Source organism: Choloepus didactylus, chromosome 22, assembly GCF_015220235.1.
Source record: "Choloepus didactylus isolate mChoDid1 chromosome 22, mChoDid1.pri, whole genome shotgun sequence".
Taxonomy (NCBI): Eukaryota; Metazoa; Chordata; class Mammalia; order Pilosa; family Megalonychidae; genus Choloepus; species Choloepus didactylus.
The window spans coordinates 4,982,155-4,995,513 of record NC_051328.1 but is presented as its reverse complement, the minus strand read 5'-3'; the positions used below and the strand labels follow the sequence as shown (position 1 = coordinate 4,995,513).

The window sequence follows — 13,359 nt, the reverse complement described above, 5'->3', positions numbered from 1 at the left end:
AAACTTAGCAAAAGATGTGAATATGCACATCCAACAAGCCCAGAAAACATGAAACAGGATAAACATAAAGAAAAATACACCCTGTCATATATTGATTACACTATCGAATGCAAAGAACAAGGAGCGTGTTCTGAAAGCTGCACGAGAAAAGCAACATGCTGTATACAAGGGAGTCCCAATTAGATTGAGTGCTGATCTGTCATCAGAAACCATGGAGGCAAGAAGGCAGTGGGTTGAAATACTTACAGTTTTAAAAGAAAAACAGCTGTCAATCAAGAATTTTTTATCTGGTGAGACTTTTTCAAAAGTGAGGGAAAGATTAAGATATCCCCAGAGAAACAAAAGCTGAGGGAGTTCACTATTAGACCTGCCCTACAAGCAATGCTAAAGGGAACTCTTCAGACAGAAATAAAAGGACACTAGACAGTGGTTCAAAGCAACATAAAGAAAATAAAGACCTTTGGTAAATGTAACCATTTGGTAATGCATTATTGCCAATATTATGTAACTCCACTGCTTACTTCCTAGGAGTGCTAAAATGCAAATGCATAAAAGTAATCATAAGTCTATTGATTTGTAAATACAAGGTATAAAGATAAAAGTGGTAACAAGTACAAAAAAAGGTGGGGAACAGAAGGGTATAGGAAAAATATATGCATATACTATTGAAGTCAAGTTGATATCAAACGATTTAGGGTTGTTATATATTTAGGGTGTTAAATTTTAACCTGATGGAAACTACAAGGAAAATATGTGAGAAAGATATACAGATAGAAAAGAGAAGCCACTCGATATGGTACAACACAAAAAATCAAATAAAAAAGGAGGTATTAACACAAGAATTGAGAGAAAAAAAAATTGACAAAGACTTAAAAAGGCTAAATAGCAAAATGGCAGAAAAAAGTCCTGCATTATCAGTAGTGACTTTAAATGTGAATGGATTAAATTCTCTAGTCAAAAGGCAGAGGTTGGCAGAATGGAAAAAAAAAAGCATGACCCAACCGTATGCTGTCTGCAAGAGACTCACCTGAAATTCAAAGATACAAGTAGGTTGAAAGTGAAAGAATGGAAAAAATATACCAAGCAAGTAGTAACTAAAAGAGAGCTTGAGTAGCTAAACTAATAACAGATAAAATAAACTTTAAGTCAAAAACAGCTTTGAGAGTCAAAGATGGTCATTACATATGGATAAAGGGGTCAATTCAAGAAGAAGATGTAACAATTATAAATATATGCACCTAAGAGCAGAGCCCAAAAGTACATGAAGCAAATATTGACAAATTTGAAGGGAGAAATTGATGGTTCTATGTCAATAGTGGGAGACTTTAACATACCACTTTCAGTAATGGATAGAACATCTAGTCAGAAGATCAATAAGGATATATGAGAGTTGAATGATACTCTGAAACAACTAGACCTAACAGTCATATATAGAACACTACAACCAACAACAACAGAACACATATCCTTTTGGGGGCACATGAATCATTCTCCACAACAGAACATATGTTAGGTCACAAATCAAGTCTCAATAAATTATAAAATATTGAAATCATACAACATATCTTCCACCACAATGGAATAAAGCTACAAATCAATAACAGAGGGAGAAATAGAAAATTCACAAATATATGGAAATGAAATACACTCAAACAGCAAATGGGTTAAAAAGGAAATCACAAGGGAAATTAGGAAATATCTGAGGCAAATGAAAATGAAAACACAAGACAACAAAACTTATGGGATACATCAAAGATGCTGATAGAGAGACAAATTTATATTTCTAATTGCTTACGTTAAAAAAGAAGAAAGACTTCAGATCAGAGAACAAACCTCAAAACTTAGAGAACTAGAAAAAGAAGTGCAAACTAAACCCAAATTGAGAAAAAAAGAGCAAATAACAAAGATTAAGCAGAGATAAATGAAATAGAGAACAAAAAACAATTGAGAAAGTCAACAAAACCAAAAGTCAGTTCTTTGAAAAGATCAATAAAATCGGCAAACTTTTAACTAGACTGACAAAGAAAAAAAGAGAGAGGATACAAATAATGAAAATCAGAAATGAAAAGGGGGACGTTACTACTGATCACATTATAATAAAAAGGGCGGGGTATAAGAGGATACTATGAACAACTCTATGCCAATTAATTAGATAATCTAGATGAAATGGACAAATTCTTAGAAATACAGAAACTACCTACAATGACTCAAGAAGAAATAGAAGATCTCAAGAAACCAATTACTATTAAAGAGATTGGTAAGAAATCAAAAACCTCCCAATAAAGAAAAACCCACAACTTGATAGCTTCACATGGGAATTTTACCAAACATTACAAGAAGACTTAATTCCAATTCTGTTCAAACTCTTCCAAAAATTGTAGAGGAGGGAACAGTCCCTAATGAGGCCAACATCACCCTCATACCAAAGCTGGATGAAGATACCTCAAGAAAAGACAATTACAGACCAATATCTCTTATTAATATATGTGCCAGTTTGAATGTATTATGTCCCCCAGAATACCATTATCTTTGATGCAATCTTGTGGGGGCAGAAGTATTAGTGTGGATTAGGCTGGAACCTATTGGTTCAGTATTTCATGGAGGTGTGGCCATGCCCATTTGGCATGGGCCTTGATTGGTTTACTAGAACTTTATATAAGCTCAGACAGAAGGAGCTCAGAGAGAGCTGGAGCTGAGACAGACATTTTGAAGATGACCATTGGAAGCTGATGCAGACATTTTGGATAATGCCATTTTGAAATGCAACCTGGGAGCAAGCAGATGCCAGCCACACGCCTTCCTAGCTAACAGAGGTTTTCCAGACACCATCGGACATCCTCCAGTGAAGGTACCTGATTGTTGATGCGTTAACTTGGACACTTTATGGCCTTAAGACAGTAACTGTGTAACCAAATAAACCCCCTTTATAAAAGCCAGTCCATTTCTGGCGTTTTGCATTCTGGCAGCATTAGCAAACTAGAACAATATAGGTGCAAAAAAGCCTTAATAAAGTACAAGGAAACCAAATCCAACAGCATATAAAAAATTATATATTACTATCAAGTAGGGTTTATCCCTGATATGCAAGGTTGATTCAACAGAAGAAAGTCAATTAATGTAATACACCACATTAACAGAATGAAGGGGAAAAAACACATGACCATCTCAATTGTTGCAGAAAAGCTATTTGACAAAATCCAACACTGCTTCTTCATAAAAACACTTAGAAAACTAAGATTAGAAGGAAACTTCCTCAGCATGATAAATGGCCTGTGTGCAGGTTTGAATCTGTTATGTACTCTGCCCACCCCCCCTAAAAAAAAACATGTTCTTTAATGCAATCTTGTGGAGACAGACTTATTGTAGGTGGGGCCTTTTGATGAGGTTGTTTCCATGGAGAAGTGACCCACCCAATTGTGGGTGGGATCTTTGATTAAATCATTTCCACACATTCAAGGTGGGTCTTAGGCTACTGGAGTTCTTAAGAAGCTGAGAGAGACATTTTTGAGAAAAGCTAAGACTTGTAATCCAGATTTTGTCCTCAGGAGAAGCTAAGAAAGGAGCTGAGACAGAAGCCTAGAGACGCTTGGAGATGCAGACAGAAAGATGTTTGGAGATGCTAAGCTAAGAGAAGAAGCCTCAAGTTTGCCCCAGACAAGCTAAGAGAGGACTCCCAGATGCTTAGAGAGAAACAACCTGGGAGAAAAAGCAAGGATACATGGGAGCTGAGAGAGAAAAACTAAGAGAGACAGAAGTCCACCTCCCTTCCCAGCTGACAGAGGTTTTCTGGACACTATCAGCCTTTCCTCAGTGAAGGTATCTTCTTGTTGATGCCTTAGTTTGGACACTTTTATGGCCTTAGAATTATAAATTTGTAACCTAATAAATCCTCCTTTTAAAAGCCAATCCATTTCTGGTATTTTGCATTTGAGTAGCTTTAGCAAACCGGAACAGCCTGTATGAAAAACCCACAGCTTACATCATACTTATAGGTGAAAGACTAAGATCAGGAAAAAGACAAGGATGCCCACTGTCACCACTGTTACTCAGCATTGTTCTGGAAGTGCTAGCCAGAGCAATTAGGCAAGAAAAAGAAATAAAAGGCATGCAAATTGGAAGGGAAGAAGTAAAACTTCCCCTATTTGTATATGACATAATCCTATATACAAAAAATCCTGAAAAATCCATAACAATTGGATCCTAGAGATAATCAATGAATCAACAATCAACATGCAGAAATGAGTAGTGTATTTTTACACAAGCAATGAACAATCAGAAGAAATCAAAAGAATTCCATTTGCAATAGCAACTAAAAGAATCAAGTATCTAGGAATAAATCTAACCAACTTTGTAAAGGACTGGTACATAGAAAACTATAAACTATTGCTAAAAAAATCAAAGAAGTCATAAATAAATGGAAGGACATTCCATGTTTATGGACTGTAAAACTAAATCTTGTTAAGACGTTAATCCTACCCAAAGCAATTTATGGATTTAAGACAATTGTAATCAAAATTCCATAACATCCTTCTTGGCAGAAATGGAAAAATCAAATTAACAAATTTATGTGGAATAGTAAGGGGGTCCAAATAGCCAAAGCCATCTTGAAAAAGAAGAATGAAGTTGGGGACTCATACTTCCTGATCTTAAAACTTATTACAACACCCAAAGCATGAGCAATGGAAAAAGAAATAGATAATTGGGATATCCTAAAAATTAAATACTTTTGTAAATCAAAACACTTTGACAGAAAAGTAAAAAGGCATCCTATGCAATGAGAGACAATATTTGGAAACCACATATCAGAAAAGGGTTTAATATGCAGAATATATAAAGAGATCCTCCAATTCAACAACAGAAAAACAAACAACCCAATCAAAAAATGGGCAAAATACATGGACAGACACTTTTCTGAAGAGGAACTACAAATGGCTCAAAAGCATATGAAAAGATGCTCAATTTCACTGGCTATTAGGGAAATGCAAATCAAAACCACAATGAGATATCATTTCATACCTACTAGAATAGCCATTACTAAAAAAAAGAGAAAATTAAAGTGCTGAAGAGGATGTGGAGAAAGAGGTACACTTATTCACTGTTGGTGGGAATGTAGAATTGTTCAGCCATTCTGGAAGGCAGTGTGGCAGTTTCTCAGGAAGCTAAGTATAGAATTGCCATATGATCCAGCAATTCCATTACTAGGTATATACTCAGAGGAACTGAGAGCTAAGACACAAATGGACAGTCATAAACTTAAGTTTATAGCAGCATTATTCATGATTGCCAAGAGATGGAAACAGCCCAAATGTCTATCAATGGACTAGTGGATAAACAAACTGTGGTATATACATATGATGGACTATTACACAGCTGTAAGACAAAACAAAGTCATAGAACCTGTAACAATGTAGATGAACCTTGAGGATGCTATGTTTAGCAAAGTTAGCCAGAAACAAAAGGACAAACACTGTATGGTCTCACTAATATGAACTAACATTAATGAGCAAACTTGGAGAGTTGAAGCTGCGAACACAGGTTATCAGGAGATGGAAAGAGGTTAACCAACAGTAACATTGTAATATCTTTCCATTAAATGCAACAAAGGCAATATACCAAAGCTAAATGTCTATGAGAAAGGATACAAGGGAGGGGTATGGGATTCTTGGGTGGTGGTGGTGTCTAACCTTCTTATTGTATTGTATTGTATTTTTATTTTTTCTTTTATCTTTTTCATTATTCTTTTAAAAAGTTTTTTTTTTTTTGGAGTAATTAATGCGTTCAAGTGTTGACTGTGGTGATGAATGAACAACTGTATGATGATATTGTGGGAACAATTGATTGTACACCATGGATAATTGTATGATATGTGAATATATCTCTATAAAATTGCAGCAAAAAAATAAACAATGGGATACATGTGCTGGAGAAAATGTAGAGAGAAGGATGCACCTATTCACTGTTGGTGGGGAAGTAGAATGGTGCAGCCTATCTAGAGGACAGTGTTCCACAAGAAGCTAAGTATGTGTGTGCCATAAGGTCCATTATTGGGTATACACTTGGAAGATCTGAGATCAGGGACACGAATGACATTCGCAGGCTGGTGTTTATGGTGGCAGTAGTCATGATTTGCAATGGATGGAGGTGGCCTAAGGGTACATCAATTGATGAAAACAATGGTGAACTATGCATACAATAGACTATTGAGCAGCTGCAAGAAGGAAAGAAGTTGTGAGATATGCAACTAGGTGAATGGATCTTGAGCTCAGCATTTTGAGTGAAGGAAAAGACAAACATTATAACTCTTCACTAAAAGGTACTAACTATAGTGTATAAATGCTGAGAATTGAGTCTTAGATTACAGGTTATCAGGGGAATGCTTACTGTAAAGGTCCCTAAATTGTAAGCTCTTACAGCAGTCACATCTATTCCTGAGCTGTAATGCTTATCTCTTAATTCTGAGATGCTGAGCTCTTTGTGTATAACCTGGTAAATCTATGGAATTTTGGGTATCTGTGTGACACCTGAAAATCAGAGCTAGAGTTCAGCAGCTGTGAATGTCAGTATTATCCGATACAGCAACTGTTAAAAAAAGCTGAAAAAGAGTTCAGAATCCAATTAGAGGTATGAATGAAGCTGATCTAGTTAGGACTAAAGAAAATCAGGCCAAAGGGTAAAGGACGATTATTGACTGTGTTTTTTAAAACTTCAACTTCCGTGTGAGACTGAGGGAAGAGATGTTTATTTGGTGCAGGATCTATATTTTCTGTAGCACACTAAATAATTTAACTTGTAAGGTCAGTTTATTCAAACACCTTAATTACATGAAACTTAGAATAGAAAGTGAGATCTGGTAGGTTTGTACAGGTTCGTGTGAAATCCTGATACATCCTAAAGTAATTTGGGCAGAGAATAAAAATGTATTTGCAGTGCCCCCTGAGGAACTGCAGAAAATGTGGGAATATTAAACTTTCCCACTTGGGTTATTACTGATATTCTCACAAACCTTGAGGACTACCAATTTAACAGGCTGAGCCCTTGATCTTGGGGTTTGCCATGATTAAGCTTGTTACTCAGAGGAGAGGCTGAGCCTACTTATAATTATGCCTAAGAGTCTCTCCCAGAGAACCTCTTTGTTGCTCAGATGTGGCCTCTCTCTCTAAGCCAATTTGGCAGGTAAACTCACTGCCTCCCCCCCTACGTGGGACATGACTCCCAGGAGTGTAAATCTCCCTGGCAATGTGGGATATGGCTCCCGGGAATGAGCCTGGACCCAGCATCGTGATATTGAGAAAATCTTCTTGACTAAAAGGGGAAGAGAAATGAAAAAAGATAAAGTTTCAGTGGCTGAGAGATTTCAAATGGAGTCACTCTGGTTGGCATTTTTATGTGCTATATGGATATCCCTTTTTAGTTTTTAGTGTATTGGAATAGCTAGATGGAAATACCTGAAACTGTTGAGCTGCAACCCAGTAGCCTTGATTCTTGAAGATGATTGCATAACTATGTAGCTTACATGCTGTGACCACGTGATTGTGAAAACCTTGTGGCTCACACTCCCTTTATCCAGTGTATGGACAGATGAGTAGAAAAATGGGGACAAAAATTAAATTAAAAATAGGGTGGGATGGGGGGATGGAATGTTTTAGGTGTTCTTTTTTACTTTTATTTTTATTCTTCTTTTTATTTTTTGGAGAAAGGAAAATGTTCAAAAATTGATTGTGGTGATGAATGCACAACTATGTGGTGGTAATGTGAACAACTGATTATACACTGTGGATAACTGTATAGTATGTGAATATATATCAATAAAAATGAATTAAAAAACTTATTACAAAGCTGCAGTAATCAAAACAGCATGGTACTGACACAAGGACAGATATATAGACCAATGGAATCAAACTGAGAGCTTAAAAATCAACCCTTGTGTTTATGATCAGCTGATTTTGACAAGAGGGCAATGACTACTCAATTGGAAAAGAATAGTCTCTTCAACAAATGATGCTGGGAAAACCTGATTTCCATTTACAAAAAAAGGGAGGACTCCTACATCACACCTATACGAAAATCAACTCAAAATGGATCAAAGACCTAAATATAAGAGCCAGAACTACCAAACTCCTAGAAGAAAACATAAGGGAGTATATTCAGGACCATTTGTTAGGTAATGGTTTCTTTCTTTCTTTCTTTTTTTTTTTTTTAATCTTCATTTTATTGAGATATATTCACATACCACGCAGTCATACAAAACAAATCATACATTCGATTGTTCACAGTACCATTACATAGTTGTACATTCATCACCCAAATCAATCCCTGACACCTTCATTAGCACACACACAAAAATAACAAGAATAATAATTAAAATGAAAAAGAACAATTAAAGTAAAAAAGAACACTGGGTACCTTTGTCTGTTTGTTTGTTTGTTTCCTTCCCTTATTTTTCTACTCATCCATCCATAAACTAGACAAAGTGGAGTGCGGTTCTTATGGCTTTCCCAATCCCATTGTCACCCCTCATAAGCTACATTTTTATACAATTGTCTTAGAGATTCATGGGTTCTGGGTTGTAGTTTGATAGTTTCAGGTATCCACCACCAGCTACCCCAATTCTTTAGAACCTAAAAAGGGTTGTCTAAATTGTGCATAAGAGTGCCCACCAGAGTGACCTCTTGGCTCCTTTTGGAATCTCTCTGCCACTCAAACTTATTTCATTTCCTTTCTTTTTTTTTTTTTTTTTAATCATTTTATTGAGATATATTCACATACCAAGCAGTCATATAAAACAAATCGTACTTTCGATTGTTTACAGTACCATTACATAGTTGTACATTGATCACCTAAATCAATCCCTGACACCTTCATTAGCACACACACAAAAATAACAAGAATAATAATTAGAGTGAAAAAGAGCAATTGAAGTAAAAAAGAACACTGGGTACCTTTGTCTGTTTGTTTCCTTCCCCTATTTTTCTACTCATCCATCCATAAACGAGACAAAGTGGAGTGTGGTCTTTATGGCTTTCCCAATCCCATTGTCACCCCTCATAAGCTACATTTTTATACATCTGTCTTCGAGATTCATGGGTTCTGGGTTGTAGTTTGATAGTTTCAGGTATCCACCACCAGCTACCCCAATTCTTTAGAACCTAAAAAGGGTTGTCTAAAGTGTGCGTAAGAGTGCCCACCAGAGTGACCTCTCGGCTCGTTTTGGAATCTCTCTGCCACTGAAGCTTATTTCATTTCCTTTCACATACCCCTTTTGGTCAAGAAGATGTTCTCCATCCCACGATGCCGGGTCTACATTCCTCCCCGGGAGTCATATTCCACGTTGCCAGGGAGATTCACTCTCCTGGGTGTCTGATCCCACGTAGCGGGGAGGGCAGTGATTTCACCTTTCAAGTTGGCTTAGCCAGAGAGAGAGGGCCACATCTGAGCAACAAAGAGGCATTCGGGAGGAGACTCTTAGGCACAAATATAGGGAGGCCTAGCCTCTCCTTTGCAGCAACCGTCTTCCCAAGGGTAAAACTTATGGTAGAGGGCTCAACCCATCAAACCACCAGTCCCCTATGTCTGTGGTCATGTTAGCAACCATGGAGGTGGGGTAGGCGAATACCCCTGCATTCTCCACAGGCTCCTCAAGGGGGCACTACATCATTTTTTTTCCTTGTTTTTCTTTCTTTCTTTTTTTTTTTTTTAACTTTCCCTTCTTTTTAAATCAACTGTATGAAAAAAAAAGTTAAAAAGAAAACAAACATACAATAAAAGAACATTTCAAAGAGACCATAACAAGGGAGTAAGAAAAAGACAACTAACCTAAGATAACTGCTTAACTTCCAACATGTTCCTACTTTACCCCAAGAAAGTTACATAATATAGCAACCTTTCTGTGAACTTGTTCCTACTATATCCATCAGAAATTAACAGACCATAGTCATTTCTGGGGATCCCCAGAACGTTAAAAAGCTTATCTGTTCTTCTTGGATTATTGTTCCCCCTTCCTTAATTACTCTCTACTGCTAGTTCCCCTACATTCTACATTATAAACCATTTGTTTTACATTTTTGAAAGTTCACATTAGTGGTAGCATATAATATTTCTCTTTTTGTGCCTGGCTTATTTCACTCAGCATTATGTCTTCAAGGTTCATCCATGTTGTCATATGTTTCACGAGATCGTTCCTTCTTACTGACGCGTAGTATTCCATCGTGTGTATATACCACATTTTATTTATCCACTCATCTGTTGAAGGACATTTGGGTTGTTTCCATCTTTTGGCAATTGTGAATAATGCTGCTATGAACATTGGCGTGCAGATATCTGTTCGTGTCACTGCTTTCCGATCTTCCGGGTATATACCGAGAAGTGCAATTGCCGGATCGAATGGTAGCTCTATATCTAGTTTTCTAAGGAACTGCCAAACTGACTTCCAGAGTGGCTGAACCATTATACAGTCCCACCAACAGTGAATAAGAGTTCCAATTTCTCCACATCCCCTCCAGCATTTGTAGTTTCCTGTTTGTTTAATGGCAGCCATTCTAACCGGTGTTAGATGGTATCTCATTGTGGTTTTAATTTGCATCTCTCTAATAGCTAGTGAAGCTGAACATTTTTTCATGTGTTTCTTGGCCATTTGTATTTCCTCTTCAGAGAACTGTCTTTTCATATCTTTTGCCCATTTTATAATTGGGCCGTCTGTACTACTGTCATTGAGTTGTAGGATTTCTTTGTATATGCAAGATATCAGTCTTTTGTCAGATACATGGTTTCCAAAAATTTTTTCCCATTGAGTTGGCTGCCTCTTTACCTTTTTGAGAAATTCCTTTGAGGTGCAGAAACTTCTAAGCTTGAGGAGTTCCCATTTATCTTTTTTCTCTTTTGTTGCTTGTGCTTTGGGTGTAAAGTCTAGGAAGTGGCCGCCTAATACAAGGTCTTGAAGATGTTTTCCTACATTATCTTCTAGGAGTTTTATGGTACTTTCTTTTATATTGAGATCTTTGGTCCATTTTGAGTTAATTTTTGTGTAGGGGGTGAGGTAGGGGTCCTCTTCATTCTTTTGGATATGGATATCCAACTCTCCCAGCCCCATTTGTTGAAAAGACCATTATGGCTCAGTTCAGTGATTTTGGGGGCCTTATCAAAGATCAGTCGGCCATAGATCTGAGGGTCTATCTCTGAATTCTCAATTCGATTCCATTGATCTATATGTCTATCTTTGTGCCAGTACCATGCTGTTTTGGCAACTGTGGCTTTATAATAAGCTTCAAAGTCAGGGAGTGTAAGTCCTCCCACTTCGTTTTTCTTTTTTAGAGTGTCTTTAGCAATTCGAGGCATCTTCCCTTTCCAAATAAATTTGATAACTAGCTTTTCCAAGTCTGAAAAGTAGGTTGTTGGAATTTTGATTGGGATTGCATTGAATCTGTAGATGAGTTTGGGTAGAATTGACATCTTAATGACATTTAGCCTTCCTATCCATGAACATGGAATATTTTTCCATCTTTTAAGGTCCCCTTCTATTTCTTTTAGTAGAGTTATGTAGTTTTCTTTGTATCGGTCTTTTACATCTTTGGTTAAGTTTATTCCTAGGTACTTGATTTTTTTAGTTGCTATTGAAAATGGTATCTTTTTCTTGAGTGTCTCTTCAGTTTGTTCATTTCTAGCATATAGAAACATTACTGACTTATGTGCATTAATCTTGTATCCCGCTACTTTGCTAAATTTGTTTATTAGCTCTAGTAGCTGTATCGTCGATTTCTCAGGGTTTTCTAGATATAAGATCATATCGTCTGCAAACAATGACAGTTTTACTTCTTCTTTTCCAATTTGGATGCCTTTTATTTCTTTGTCTTGCCGGATTGCCCTGGCTAGCACTTCCAGCACAATGTTGAATAACAGTGGTGACAGCGGGCATCCTTGTCTTGTTTCTGATCTTAGAGGGAAGGCTTTCAGTCTCTCACCATTGAGTACTATGCTGGCTGTGGGTTTTTCATATATGCTCTTTATCATGTTGAGGAAGTTTCCTTCAATTCCTACCTTTCGAAGTGTTTTTATCAAAAAGGGATGTTGGATTTTGTCAAATGCTTTTTCAGCATCTATTGAGATGATCAATTGATTTTTCCCTTTCGAGTTTTTAATGTGTTGTAATATATTGATTGTTTTTCTTATGTTGAACCATCCTTGCATGCCTGGAATGAACCCCATTTGGTCATGGTGTATGATTTTTTTAATGTGTCTTTGGATTCGAATTGCAAGTATTTTGTTGAGGATTTTTGCATCTATATTCATTAGGGAGATTGGCCGGTAGTTTTCCTTTTTTGTAGCATCTTTGCCTGGTTTTGGTATTAGATTGATGTTAGCTTCATAAAATGAGTTAGGTAGTGTTCCATTTTCTTCAATGTTTTGAAAGAGTTTGAGTAAGATTGGTGTCAGTTCTTTCTGGAAAGTTTGGTAGAATTCCCCTGTGAAGCCATCTGGCCCTGGGCATTTATTTGTGGGAAGATTTTTGATGATGACTGATTGGATCTCTTTGCTTGTGATGGGTTGGTTGAGTTCTTCTATTTCTTCTCTGGTCAGTCTAGGTTGTTCATATGTTTCCAGGAAATTGTCCATTTCTTCTACATTGTCCAGTTTATTGCCATACAGTTGTTCATAATATCCTCTTATAATTTTTTTAATTTCTTCAGGATCTGCAGTTATGTCACCTTTTTCATTCATTATTTTGTTTATATGGGTCTTCTCTCTTTTTGATTTTGTCAGTCTAGCTAGGGGCTTGTCAATCTTGTTGATCTTCTCAAAGAACCAACTTTTGGTGATATTTATCCTCTCTATTGTTTTTTTGTTCTCTATGTCATTTATTTCTGCTTTAATCCTTGTTATTTCTTTTCTTGTACTTGGTTTAGGATTGGTTTCCTGTTCATTTTCTAGCTTCTTCAGTTGATCCATTAGTTCTTTGATTTTGGCTCTTTCTTCCTTTTAATATATGCGTTTAGTGCTATAAATTTCCCCCTTAGCACTGCTTTTGCTGCATCCCATAGGTTTTGGTATGTTGTGTTCTCATTTTCGTTCGTCTCTATATATTTAGCAATTTCTCTTGCTATTTCTTCTTTAACCCACTGATTGTTTAGGAGTGTGTTGTTTAACCTCCAGGTATTTGTGAATTTTCTAAGTCTCTGATGGTTATTGACTTCTAATTGTATTCCATTGTGGTCAGAGAATGTGCTTTGAATAATTTCAATCTTTTTAAATTTATTGAGGCTTGTTTTATGTCCCAGCATATGATCTATTCTGGAGAAAGTTCCGTGAGCACCAGAAAAGTATGTGTATCCTGGTGATTTGGGATGTAATGTCCTGTATATGTCTGTT

At 36.6% G+C, this 13,359-nt stretch overlaps 1 long non-coding RNA gene across 1 annotated transcript in view; it reads right to left on the bottom strand.

The window, feature by feature from the left end:
- LOC119518659 overlaps positions 1-13,359 on the bottom strand; it is a 50,785-nt gene that overhangs the window by 7,249 nt on the left and 30,177 nt on the right. The gene's annotated exons all lie outside the window — the stretch shown is intronic.